Below are 13,881 nucleotides of genomic sequence, written 5' to 3' on the forward strand. Positions count from 1 at the left end.
ATATATATTTTCAAAGTAAAATGTAGTACGATGGTATAAAATAAAAATGAAAGAAGGAAAAATGTCTTGACATTTTTTGTAACATTGATATTTTTTCAAATTTTTTAAAACACCTATCTATTTTTTCCAAAACAAATCGAAATGATTATTAACGTTGTATAATATACTTTCGTTAAAATTCATTTATTTTCAAAGTAAAATGTATTACGATGTTATAAAATAATAATGAAAGAGATACTTTTCTGATTTCTTTAAAATACATATCTGTTTCCGAAACAAATCGAAAAGGTTAAACGTAGATATGGGTAATCTGGATCTTCGTATGATCCGGAAATTTCATTTTCCCCGATCAGATTTGAGATTAGTCGTGGTGTTAGGTGAAGAAAATGATCTCGTGGGAAGAAAATTGGAGCGGATCATCGTTCATTGACTGATCAAAAAAGGAAACAGCTGTTATATAATGTATAGAATGATTGTTAAAAGAACACCGCTGTTTTTGGGGTCTTTTCTAAAAAATGATCTCGATAATTATTTCTTTCTTTTTTTGAAAATCTTTTTCTTTTCACCAGTACGTTGTCTTTTTTTCTTAACCGTTGTAACATCCTTTCGTTCATTTTCAGAATTCATTTGTAATTGAATAGCGGGACGTTTGATTGGTTCGTTAAATGTTCGATTGATCCATGGTCTTGGTGCACGAAATTCTAAATTAAGTTTATGTTTCCCATCAACGTTGCGAGACATTTTACGTATTCTCAATACAAATATATTTGGATTTTCTTCTAAATCTATTTGATGCTTGTTTGTTTTAGTTTTTTCCTGTTTCTTTTTTTCTTTATCATCTTGAGTATTGTCAGATACTTTCTGTTGAATTCCAGGATGGGGATACACAGTTATAGTACGTCCACCTTTACCTTTATATAAATGTAATTATAACGATTATTAATGTAGAGGAATAACTGTAGATCTTTTTTTTTTCAAAACTATTACTTATCGTGTCAAACACACACACACATAATATTTTTTACAAATTACTTTTTATTTTTATTCTTACTATTATTTCCATTTAGTATTTGATTATTCATTTTTTTTCTTTTTATTTATAAAAGTACTGACGAAACGTGCTTGGAAATATTGACCAATTGTAAAAAGTGTTCCGTTGAATTTTCGTTTGTTTTAAAATTCGTTTAACAGAAAATTATGGCTTACCACTTTGATCGCAACTCTGTTTGATCATTGAATTTTGACCAGTACACTTGTATCCCGGTTTAGATAAGTCACTCATTTCATAGACAATATCATTTCGACATTTTGGGGATCCTGAAGATTTGATTTCGTTATCAGATTTCGATGGAAGTATACCTGGACCATTTGGACAATCGCAAGGTGGTTCAAACTCTTCTTGAACGGGTTCCTTTTGCATTCTAATCACCATATGATTGTCATTAATGATAGCTTCTATTTCTTTATATGGGAGTCCTTTATTAGAAATATCTGAAATTATTTTAGATTTTTTTCCCGTTGAACAAGGATCCGATCGTTCTTCTTTACAATCCTCCAATTGTTTTAATCCGCAATTACAATCGTCAGGAATTTGTGAAATTTCAACGAGTTTAGGTGGTTCGGTTGAACAGGTGCAATTGTGTATTTTGTCAAAATTTGGACACGAAGAAATCGCATTACGACAGGTTACTGAATTTTGTCTGTGTGAATGTACATTCGTATATAAAATCATGTTATTCATGAAATATACATGTATATATACATATATATATATATATATGTAACTTTAGAAATAGTTTACATACTTGAAAGGTTTGCAACAGGAATTTCTTGGGGAAGAAGGAGTTGGAACAGCATGACATCGTAGTAAAGTGTATTTCTGTTGTGTCTGATCGTGTGAATGAGATTTCAAGCAATTTGAATACGGGCGAGTGATTTTAGGTGGTATACAACCACAATCGTAAGTTCCTGCGATCATGTCGTATTATCTTTCGTGCGTTTAGAAACCAAATCATAACGGCTAATGTTATTGCATATGATTATACATGATGTTTAATAATTTTCAATAATTTTTCTTTTTGTTTATACATTATTCCAAATAATTGTTCATAACCAAAAGAAGATGTGTTTGAATACAAATATTGACGATTTGAAGATGTTCAGAATTTAAAAAAAGGGAAGAAGATATCGATACATATATCAAAATCGATTGTAAAATAATTGTTAACCTATAAAATGGAAAAAAATCACTGTTATATTTAACGTATATTAATTTATTATTAAATAATTATCGTCATCAAAATTTGGCAATTATAAATTAAACATGCAAGACATTTGTAAACCAGGTATGGTTAACAAATAAATAAAATATATTCGTTACTTTTATTATAATATTTTAATTAATTTTATGTAAAAGTTCCCTGTTGTTGTCCACCAATACACGTTCCAATGTGTCCACCACCTTGTTCATCTTCGACAAAAATCAAGGATACATGTTCTTCGAAATATTACGAACAAATCGGTGCAGAGATGATTGGTAATCGATTGATCATACGAATGGAGAAGGATAAATCAAAATCTAAAAAGAAATTAGATCAATGGGATCCACCGTGCGATTGCGACGTTGTAGAAATTCAAAGACCAACGAGTAAATCGGGTCCTAAAATTTTAAAAGGTTCCAACAATAATAATCGCATTTTATTTCGCGTACAATCTAAGGGTCACATGGGTACCAAGGAAAATCCTCATTATAAACCTCAAGCCATTTCTTATGAGGTTCGTTAGATCTCGTAGTTAATACCAAAAATATAATTACATCTCGTTATAGTATTTTTATAATAATAATAAAAAAAAACAACAAAAATTATTATATAAAATAATATTTATAATATTAGGATGAAGAGTAGAAGTTCGTACGTTTATTGTGTTATAAATTGTTTTATAAATTGCACAATGGATTGTTTTGTTTTTTGTAAAATTTATCATTGGAAATATTAATTTAAAAAATGCACGAACTTTTTTGGTTCACCATAATAGTATTTTTATCATAATCTCATTGATTTGTAGTTTTATATTAAATTACTCGTTAAATCATATATTAAATAATTGACACAATTTACGATTGATACAAATATTTATATGTATACAAGAAAAAATGTATAACAAAATGTGTATTACAGATCGGTTCGTGCAAGGGTGGTCAAAATACTAACGACGAGTGTCGAACTATTACGTTTTATCCTATACTCGGTGCACCTGGATCGCAAGAAGTACACACCGATCAAATAACCGATGGCAATGAAAACGTTTGTTTGTTAAGAATCAAAAAGAAACCGGATATAACGGAGAAAATTAAAAGAAACGTCGAGTTGGAACTTAGAACACCCAAACCACCAACGCCACCTTTACCTTCACCTTCTTCTTCTTCGATTCATTTAAATGAGAATCTAATTGAAAGACAATCATCGGTGGACAAACAATCGAAAAAGAAAACGACGAAGAAGAAAAGAAAGAAAAGTAAAAAGTAAAAAGATTTCTTTCTTTTAAACGACGTAAAAATCCAATCTGAATTTTATCTAATACGAATGCGTACAATTTGATCTTGTAAATTTTGTGATACAACATTAACAATTTGTGACAATAACAATTTTAACATTATAATCGATTGCTTATTAATTTGTCTTTCTTTATCTTTCTCTCTCTATCTCTTTCTTTCATGCATATTAATTTTATAAAACGAATATGATTGGAACGGGAACAAATTTCTCGAATCTTTGATAGTAAAATGTATTTTTATTCTAAAGAAAAGAAAAGAATTCTTTGAGATGAATCGAGATAGGATCAATGAAACGTAGTAGAATAGGCGTAGAATTTGTATTTTTCCGAATGAATTAATAAAGAATGGATGGTAGACAGACACATTTGAATAAAGTTAGCAAAGAAAGTGTGAATACGAATACGAACAGGCGTGAATGTGTTATAAAAGTGCACGAGTCAGCGTATATTGTGTATATATTTTTATTTTCTTTTTTCCTTTTTCTTTTTTTTTTTCAGTTCATTCATAATACGAAATATTCTACTAGCCGGAACGAATCGTTTTCATACGGTTCAGATTTTTTCCTTCCTTTAACTTTTACCGAAGATCACACGAAGGCGTTTTCTAACTTTTCAATAGTTCTCCAAATAGTGTGGCTACTACTTACTTAGAATGTCAATTCATAACGATTTACGATCACGAGATGTTTTTCGTAGTTTATTCCAATCGTTCCTATCGTTAAATGTAACATCCTAATTATCACTTAACAATCTTATATACCGATTTCCAGATGTCTAAATTATGATCATTCAAAAGTACAATTATTCTTATTTTCTTTTTCCAAATAAATATATATATAGATAATTTATATATACGTATTATTTATACTTTTATAATTATATCTTATACGCTTGATGGGGGTTGAAAAGTTTGAATCTTAATCATAGAAATAATTTTAACCTCTTCGGATTAAAAATTCATTTATATAGAAACAAACAAAAAAATAAGAATTTGTTTTACGTTGATATAGAAAAATCTTTTTCACTCGTAAACATTTGATTTTCTATTAGCACCATGATCGAAGACACATTTTATACTAATCTTTTTCTATCCAAGCAAAAAGAAACCATTTATTCTATATTATACTTTCCTGTAATTTCTATTAGACATATTTTTCTGTATTTCAAGAATCGCGAATGGCTATATAGATAAAGAATATTTCTAAGAAATAACATTGGTTCTTGAAGTATATTAGAAAATCGTACGAATGGATGAAAGAAAAAAAGTTTTAGGTGGTGGGGTGAGGGGAGGGGGCGGAGATGAGTTAGGGGAGTTGAGTTAGAGGAGTAGATAAAAGAAATAGAAGAAGAATGAATAGCGTGGGTGAATGGCTATGAGACTTCATAAAGGTATAGTTCGCTCTGTGTGTGGTCTGTTAAAGACTCGACAATATATAATGGAAGCCAATAAATTAGAAAACTATGCGGAATAGTAGTCACGTTCTCGATTCACGAGAAATACCGTGACAAGTATGATCTTAGGTTAGATCAATATAGTGCTTGAGAATCTTCTTTCCACATTGGTTTTTCCACTTTTCTTGTTTGCTTCATCGCGAACGAATGAATGAATGAATGAATGAATGTGGTTTGTGGTTGATACTTGAATGAAACGACAAGTGACACCGATCTTGATGTTTAGAGTAGTAAGAAGTGAAGGAATATGTCTTTGAACATTCAAAGAGAACCGCAATAATTCATCGAACTCTGAACAAGAAAATTTCGAAATTTTGATAAAGGACCGGGATGGGAAATATCGATTTTTTTAAATGTTCCAAAAAAATGATATCTATATCTGTTGGGGTTACGGATTATTAAACGGACATCTTTCATTCATATTTTTATTAATTTATTTAAAATCATTATACCCCGTTTTATAATTAATAAATATAATATATATTGAAATTTGTAGTATTTTATATTTAAAAAAAGACAACACATCAACAACACCATAACTATAACTTTAATACTCTAATATTATATAAATTAGTCAATAAATAATAATCTTTTACTTTTGTTTGAAATAAATACTTTGTTTATATAATAATATTCATTGAATATATCAATTAACAAAAAATCGAATATATAAGAACACTCCGACGTATTAAGTTACGATTTGAAAAATTTGGAAAGATTGTAATATGAGAATTTCTATGAAAATTGTATGATATTCTCATTAATAATGTTAATGACTTGGCGGAGGTAACTAATGGAACAAATAAATCGTTAGATAGGTAAACCCAGCAGGTGGTAACGTTTTCCTGGAGGGTGGTCTTTCGCATTTTGATTGTGTCAAAAGGAAATGGTGGATCGGTGGCTTTTGAAAAGTTCTGCAAGCGGAGCTGCTCAATTGTTAGATTATGTTAGTGTTGACGAAATCATTCGTAATATCATCGTTATATAATTCCATACACACACATACACACACACACGTATTATACACATATAGATATATATATATAAATATGTAAGAAAATGTCGTTTTGTCGATCGTTACGTTGCGGTTAACGGATAGCTTTGTATCACTGTCTTTCAAAATCTCTGGCAATTATATAACCTAAGCAAACCCTAAAAAGGGAACCCCCATTGAGAAGTTTTACTTGTCCTATACATACGCTTTCATCATCGAATTTATTCCCCTGTCTGCACCAATAACGTTTAAGTTTATCCGAATATTTTGACCTCTCTTTATGAATACACTATACTTCCTATATCGATTTATTATCTCCCGTCGTTCTACTTTTACATTTTCTTTCATCGTCACTCTCTTGCCGAAAACTAACTTGTAAATTTCTTGGATGAAAATTTTAAACTCAACGTATATTATTTCTTTCTGAAAATAATATATAACGTGTTATTTTTATTAGACATAAAAGTAATTAAAAAAAATGTATTAATGTAAATAAATTTATATTTATATATATATATATATATGAATTTTTATTTTCAAAAATATCCAATAATTTGATTTATTTCATACTATGAAATTATTAATCGTATCGATTAATTATTAATATTCGATATATCTGGTACAGTTCGTTTCAATTTATATACTGGTACACTTAATTTTCTCTCATTAACACTTTTTTTATATTTTATTTCACTTTTCCTCGTAGAAATTGTTTCCTTAGTTGCTTTTCTTCTAACGAGATGACGATAAAAACACGAAAGACACGAGATGCATAATGCTACGGTCAGTGTAATTAACATTCTTATCGAAATGTAATCGGTATCTTGACAAGGTGAGACAAAGAAGTGGTAAATTTAATGTAATACATCTTCAATTAATATAGCCATTTAAGGTTTCGTTATTGCCAGTCAACGAATCATGCTAGTGACATATTTCAAACGATCCATGAAGGGTAAAATGGGGCTAATATCAGCAGAAGTAGTGCAATGCTTGCATTCCTTGAGTATATCGTGAAACTTCTTCGTGTCTAATCGTGTTTAACGTTAACCTATAAATTTAGCACACATATACATAAATACAGACATTTTTGTGATTAGAAAATTAATTATTTAGAAAGGAGACAATATTGTTTGCTATTTATACATTTCAATGATAAAATATTCATTATTAGTTTTCCAAACAAAAATTTAATCAAATTTATATATGAGAGACATTATTTATTGTTATTGTCATTTACACTTTATACCGTGAAGTTATCTATTTTATTTTTTTAAATATATATATATATATATTTAATTTGTTATCTATTTTATTAGATTTAATTTACAAATGAATGCGAATATTTCGTCAAATAATTATTTCCAAATTTCATTAACCTAATATCTCGATACGATTTAACGTTAATATAATACGATAGATGAATGTTATTTTTTTGTGTCGATAGAATAAAATATGTGATATAAATAATTGATCGATCATGTTGGAGCCATTAATAGTGTTGACAGTTTTGAATTGTTTTTTCATGTTCAGTTCGACTGTGACCACGTGTGCATTATGGTAATTTATATATAAAAATAATGATATATACTACAGAGTAATATTAATAATATAAATAATTGTTCTGTAAAAAATATAAATCATGGTATCACTTTGTATCAATTTTTTGTTCTTACTTATCTTAATCTCGAGAAGTTACTTTTGAATTTTTATGATAATTATATAATAATTATCGGTACACGTAAAAGCGAATGAACTTGAAAATATTTTTTAGGTGGCAATATAGGAATCATCGTTGTTGTGCCAGAAAGATTTCTTCTCGTCAAACTTCTAGGTCTCATATGAGAAGAAAATCGAAAAGCTGTTCGAGTTGTCACGTTTCCAAGAAAATATTACCTCAAGGAAAGGTAGACCTAGACATAGACGACAGAAATCATGTTTTTGGCAATAGTAGATCCTACACGAATAACGATGAACAATACAAAAGGAAAGATACGAGTGAACCTAAGCCTAAAAGCAAGCTTAGATATTTGTCCGAGTATAAAAAACATAATGGCAAAAAAACATCTCCTACGAGGTAATATTATTGTTTTTCAATATGTTTAATAATTAATTCCTGTTTTTATAAGAAATTATTTTATTGTAATGTAAATGTAATTTACGAAAAGAAAAAATACTATTATTATTATTAGCTTATCAATGAGAAATAAAGATCCCACGATTGTTAGAAAAAAAATATCGAAAATTTCTCAAACCACCGACGACACCAACAAGTCTACCGTTGTAATGGAATTTTCAACCATACAAAAAATAGTACAATTAGTTGACAATAATGGTGACGTATCTACGGCAAAGGTTACGGTTATACCTGCGCAGGATATTATTGAGAAAAATAAAAATTTCGATTTAAATGTAATAAATAAATTTGACGATTGCGTTGATACAAATGTAGACAAAATTTCACGTTCTACGATACGTTAGAATATATTTATACGATATATAATAATAATAATATTTAATAAAGTAATAAAGTTTTTCCTTTTTTAAAAAAAAAAAAACAAAGATCTCATATACGTGAATATATATTTAAATAAACAGACAAAAAAAAAGTATAATAATTATACAAAAGAAGAAGAAGAAGAAGAAGAAGAAAAAAAGGAACACTTTTCTCGTCCTTTATTTTACATTTTAATAAATTTCCAAATTTTTTTCCTATTGATATTCGTCAAATAAGAGTCATTCAAAATGTTTGCAAAGAAAAAATGCAGTGAATCGGAAGTAATAAGATTCGCTGTTAGAAATTCTTGATTATTTGCCAGGATTCTTAAATTTGTCCATTTGATAGATATAACAATCGCTGGAATCTTTTCGTATTAAATTCGTACGAAATTTCGGATAACTGATATATAGAAAAATATAAAAAAAAAAAAAAGAAAAAAGAAAATGATTATAATAAAATGAAAATATGATTTAATTAATTAATATTAAATCGTTACCAAGATCACAAATTAATTAGGTTATTTGTACCAAGTTGATAAAAGAAAACACCAGATACATGCGATGCAAGCGGTGTTGCAAATAGTAAAACAATCCACCATATTGTTTAACAATTTAATTATTTTTTTTATATAATAAATATATATATATACACAAACAAAATATTTATACCATTACGTTGACAATTTATTTCTCGATCCAGAATAATCTTTCAATAAAACAGAACGTATCGTGAAGTTTCAACAACAACAACAACAATAACAAAAAAGAAAAGAAGATGACAAAAATTTCGTAAATTAATCGTAAGAGGGCTAGAAAAAAGACATTCGTAATGAAAGGAGGATTCCAAAATGGAACAAAATTCTTTGTAACATAACCAAAACATCATAACACGCAACGTCAGGTTGCGTGAATAATAACAATTAAACAGACAATCTCTGGATTGAAATAAACATTTCGATCTTTTTCTCGAAATGCTGGAAATCTTTGCACTTTGCAGTTGTGCTTGTCTCGCATGTCTCTGGTGTGCCATTGCACTTGAATTGTAAGCTTAACCTTCAATTTTGATGTTTCAAAATTCGTATATTCATTTATGTTACATACATTCGTATATATCCCATTTGCACATTTCAATATGTAAAATAATCTTTAAAGAAGTCTGGGACGAATAAAGATACTTTTTTTTTTGTTTTATTTAAACGAACGATATTATTCGTAATTATTTAGAACCAAGGACAGATACTCTCGTAAGAAATTCGACGAAATGTTTGGCACGAATTGTTTGAAATGCGCTAAGGATGCGCGTCGATGTACCGTGAACAAAGTTAACGTATCACGAAAAACATCAAACGAGGACACACCTGTCAACGAGTAAGTGCATCATTTAACACGTTAATTTTAATAATACCGTTATAATATTATATGTAACATTTTTCTTAGTAACAGTCTCATTAAACGCGGTAAACATAAGATAAAAGAGATAAAAGAAGCTAAGGAACGTAAGGATCGTAAGAAAAAACAAAAAAATAATGATGATAATAATAATAATAATAATAATAGTAATAATAATAAAAATAATAATAATAAAAAAATTGACAAGAAATTAAATTCTCATCGTTTGTCAACCGTTACGTAAGTTTGTATGAATTTTCTTCTACGTAAAAAAAAAAAAAAAAAACAGTAATAAGTTCCAAGTAATTTTATTTTATTTTCATGCACAAAAAAAATGTTGCCGATCGAAATTTTTATTCGAATGTAGTCGTAAGTTCAAACGAATAATTTTTCTTTTTATTATTCTTTTTTCCAAGGAATCATTGTGAGCCGACATCTTCTAAGTCACAGTCATTTCCGCATTTGCAAGCAAATCAATGGTACGCGTGCATATATATATATTTATGTAAACGTTAGCATAATGAATTATGTGTATTTCTTTTTGAAAAATGATCTCGTCATCTTTTATTACAGGATGCTTAGTCCCATTTTGCCGTGCAAAGTTCGTTACCGAGTAAAACATGGGTGTGAGTGTGGCAAAGATAAGTAAGTTATTTTTTACGTTAGTAAATAGTGAAAGAAATATTTAATAGTTACTATATACATTTTTTTTTTCGCAAAAAATTTGCAGTAATTTGTTTTTTCTTCTTTTTTTTTTTTTTAGGGAAAAGTTATCCTCGTTCGACATGTCAATTAATAATATTTCCTGTCCTAATTTAATGTCTCAAGATAGACATAATCATCGACCACCAATTCGATTATCATACTATTCGTTATCTTTCGATCCGTCTCAGAGAACGCCAATATCTAATATACCTAATCTACCTAATATACCTAATTTATCTAACATACCATTTATGCCAAACATACCATTTATGCCTAACATACCGTTTATGCCTAATATACCAAATATACCTAATATATCTAATATAGCAAATATACCAAACATAATGAAAGATTATATGGGACGTTATAAGCAAGGACGACCAAATTTAAGAAGAAATCGATATTTTTCAAGGAAACGAAAATAACGACGAAATTAATGAAATAATTGTAATAATTAATAATAAGTTATGTATATATATATATACATACATATACACATAATATCATTGATATATCTTTGTTCTTTCATTTAATTGTTTTTTTTTTTTAATTAGTCAATATAAAGTTTCCCTTGACCAGGATTCATATACATATATACATACATACATACATACAAATATACATACGCATACAAATTTCTAGTGATTTTAATAAATGCATTAATAACTGTAATTATAATGGGTGTGGTAAAATTACGGATAGCAAGGTAAGAATTAAATGAACAATTCTCTAGACTTTCATCGTGTATCAGTAATGTTTTTAGAAACGTTTGGTATGGTATGAAAGTAAATAAGTATCTATTTTTATGTACGTTGTGTGTGTTTCCAAATACACAATTATCATTAGAATTTAAAATTTTAAGCCAGTAAATAGATGAATATAATTTATCGATTTAGGTAATATAGTATGTTAAATCATTTTATTTCAATTGCAATGTTTATTGTATCTTCCTTTTTTTTTCAAATGAACTAAAAAATTCATCTATACGTACTCATATTAATTTGATTAATATTCTTACATATTATTGTTCAATATCTTGTAAAATAAATAACTAGTATATAATGACAATCTTTTTCGCAAATATTCTCTATATATTATAATAAAATAATAACTATAAAATACTTAAAAATAATATAATAGAGTATAATAAATTATAATAAACAATATATACATTATAATATATAATATATTAATCAATGTAACATTGTCTGATCACTTGCAATACGTATTGATATTTTTATTTAAAAAAATAGGAAAATACTATCCAATCGAAAAATAATGATTAAAAAAAAAAATAGTTAAAAAGTATTATACTTTTCCGTTAAGAATAGAGTATCAAGTTGGGGATATCGAATCACGAAATCGGAGTGTTACCATGCGAACGTTGTGAAAACGTTTGGATTCTGTCTGCCATACTTTTTCCAACCTATACCGTATACATTGTCTATACGAATGTGTATATGTGTGTGCATACGTGTACACGTATGTATACAGTTAAGACCACCCATCTGTTAGCAGCTTGATGTTGTACACTCGTATGTGAGTCTCGTTCTTACCTGTGAATCCATGACTCGTATGGGAGAGAGGGGCTTACATTAGGTTTGTAACGAGAGGATCCATCCTTTTCAAAGTAGATAGAAATGTTTCTTCTACTGGTACAGTCGTACATAAGTCGTAGATAGTTTGACGTTGTAAATAAGTGTAATTATTATATTCACATCGCGATTAATTATTATTATTTTTTCCAAAGGATTTTCTTACTCCTCGAGAATAATCATTGAGTAAAACTGATCATCCTTATTTTTATAAATCTTATCGTTTAATCTCTCTCTCTCTCTCTCTCTTCTGGAAACAAATAAAATCCACACACGTAAGTAGTTATTTTATAAGAATTACTCGTAATTTATAATAGATTGTTTGTATTACGTATATGGGAAAGACAATGTTCTGTTTAAACGATGTATTATCCATTTTTTATTTTGTTTTATTCACATCGATCGATCATTTTTTTCTTAATTTTGTGTAACGTTTATTAAAAAAAAAAAAAATAAATAAATAAATAATAACTATCCCGTCGTGTTCGATTAAAAAAATAAAAATTTGTTCGAGAATTTATATATATATATAAAGTAATTTTTTTATCGAATAACTATATATATATCGTGTATAATAGTGTTAGTTAAAATTACAAATGATGTTAAAGGTTGTGCACGTGCGTGAAAGTGCGACTGTGATACACGTTCGACGAAATTTTCGAAGTATAGTACTTAATAATACGATCACGATTACGATCGTTCAACGTTACTCGCAAGAAGAGTTCAATATACATGGGACACTATTTTCTCTCTTAAATGGAAAGTTGTTTGAGCTGTGGACAAAATTATTATTTTGTGCTTTCTAAAAAGTAATCTCTAGTAGATATTAATTGAATAATTTTAATTTTTAATATTGGAGATATTCAATTATATTATATTTTATTTCTTATTGTTATTTTTTTTTTTTATAATTTTACGTTAATTGTTTATTTAATAACAGGAGTTAATAACGAGGGGATCGTTTTATTGTAATAATTTATTCTTCTTTTGAGAATTTAGATAGAATTTCATTTAATCTTGCCCAATTAAACAAATTAAATTCAAATATATATTTATTTTTATTTACAAATGAAAATAAAACAAATCACAAATAATGATCAATCAGATTACAATTAATGTTGTATTAATAGTCCAGTCAATAACAGGAAAACTGCCGACTTTTTGGGCACCCGGCTAAAAACTTGATATAATGGGGTAATTCGATGACGCTGAATCGAATGGTGCTAATTTTTGTGCAATTGGATCAGGAAATCTTTGAGAAAAAGGGTAAAAAAGGGTAAAAAACGGCCGTATCTTAGAATCTAGGCATTAAATCGAAAAAAAGTTTCAAACAAAAGTTGTAGAGAATTGAAAAATACATAAAAAATGTTCTAAGGTGTATCTTCGTATTTGCAAATATAAGCGAGAAAATGAAGATGAAAGGTAATTGTAAGAAAGAGGGCAAGCCACGCTTCTTCGTTGGTTTTTACACGCGAGCGAGCTAGTGTGCGTTATCTTGGAGTCTCTCGGTCGTGAATGCGAGTGCGAGTGAGAAAAGAAAAGGATACTTCTCCCTTTCTATTTGTTTAGGCGATAGCGAGTCTTTTTGTTTGGGCCATCGATTTTTGAGTGTTCTGTATTATATATTTCTGATATTCTTTCATGCTGTAGCGAGAATTTTTCGTCTTGGCTATCGAGTGTCGAGCGTTTTGTATA

General features: G+C 28.3%; 1 protein-coding gene across 1 annotated transcript in view; it reads left to right on the top strand.

The window, feature by feature from the left end:
- Positions 1-12,207: 12,207 nt before the first annotated feature.
- LOC106786755 (alpha-tocopherol transfer protein-like) overlaps positions 12,208-13,881 on the top strand; it is a 7,905-nt gene continuing 6,231 nt past the window's right edge. The window contains exon 1 of the mRNA XM_014748484.1: positions 12,208-12,461. The gene's annotated coding sequence lies outside the window, so the exon portion shown is untranslated. The remainder of the gene's footprint in view (positions 12,462-13,881) is intronic.

This window comes from Polistes canadensis, unplaced genomic scaffold (genome assembly GCF_001313835.1).
Source record: "Polistes canadensis isolate GaletaPanama2010 unplaced genomic scaffold, ASM131383v1 scaffold_81, whole genome shotgun sequence".
Lineage (NCBI taxonomy): Eukaryota > Metazoa > Arthropoda > Insecta > Hymenoptera > Vespidae > Polistes > Polistes canadensis.